This window comes from Seriola lalandi, unplaced genomic scaffold, assembly GCF_002814215.2.
Source record: "Seriola lalandi dorsalis isolate HSWRI2012SDOR001 ecotype SW California unplaced genomic scaffold, Sedor1 jcf7180001977834, whole genome shotgun sequence".
Lineage (NCBI taxonomy): Eukaryota > Metazoa > Chordata > Actinopteri > Carangiformes > Carangidae > Seriola > Seriola lalandi.
The window spans coordinates 1-1,036 of record NW_019448500.1 but is presented as its reverse complement, the minus strand read 5'-3'; the positions used below and the strand labels follow the sequence as shown (position 1 = coordinate 1,036).

At 40.7% G+C, this 1,036-nt stretch overlaps 1 long non-coding RNA gene across 1 annotated transcript; it reads right to left on the bottom strand.

Moving 5' to 3' along the window:
* Positions 1-6: 6 nt before the first annotated feature.
* On the bottom strand, positions 7-970 carry LOC111657512 (uncharacterized). The gene is made up of 5 exons (XR_015437386.1): positions 876-970; positions 729-786; positions 460-548; positions 314-359; positions 7-182 (listed from the first exon to the last, which is right to left on the bottom strand). It is a non-coding gene; the product is annotated as an uncharacterized LOC111657512 (long non-coding RNA).
* Positions 971-1,036: the final 66 nt, after the last annotated feature.

Sequence of the window (1,036 nt, the reverse complement as noted above, 5' to 3'; positions counted from 1 at the left end):
TATTATCATGACACACTTGTAAGGAGTGAATATATGGCCCAGTTTAAGCCACGATCACAGAATAAGCGGGACAATGGCCATCCGGAGGCTGGGATAGTCCTTGAACTCCCTGCTGTAGGCTTTGTGCTTCCCTCTGGCCCAGATCGTCATCTGAATGAACCCCAATAATGTGTAAAATGCCACTGGAAGAAAAAAATACATACAATAACAGAAGAGAGCACAACATCGTCTGTATACGTCTGTATATACATGCTACACTGGTGCAGTAGGTGATGTCAATTTATGTCAACAAAGGGTCATGCACCGTAAATACCTGGAAGACACTGCGTCATGACGGAAAAGCTCAGCCAAGCTCCAACCTGCATTATATGTCAAATATTCAGGTAGACAAAGAGGTGAATACACAAGTGTGGGTGATATTCACTACCATGATAATTTACTTTATATGATTTGTATTACCTCATACGTATAATTTGGACAGGATACAAAGAAAAACAGCCATGTGAAGGGGTTCTTAGTTGGAACAGGGTACCTTCTCCCCCTGGGTCCTGAGAAATTGGTTTGTGGAGAAAGGACTGACTTTAGATAACATTTAAATGCAGTTGTATGTAGCATTTCTCATACTGATGGAACTATAGACAACCATGTTATCACCATATGGTGGATCATTAGTGTTAACACGGAATACTAAGCAGATGATCAACATGATCACAAGCTCAACAACTCACCATCTCCTCTGAGATTATTCAGAGTCAAGTGAATGGAGAAGTTTCCCAGTTCACACACCTGGAGCAGAAATATGCAATTCACCTCTTACTATCACTATGTGTCACATGAAGCATGAACACATGAATTTATGATAAGAGTGTACGCACCACAAATATGATTAGTGCATAACTGACTTGTAGGTCTCCGTAAGCTGTGAAGAGAGATTGTCTGGCATTGATAAGCTGCAGAAAATAGATAAGCCACATTTTGTGTGTATATGTGTGTATATGTGTATGTGTGTGTGTGTGTGTGTGTGTGTGTGTGTGTG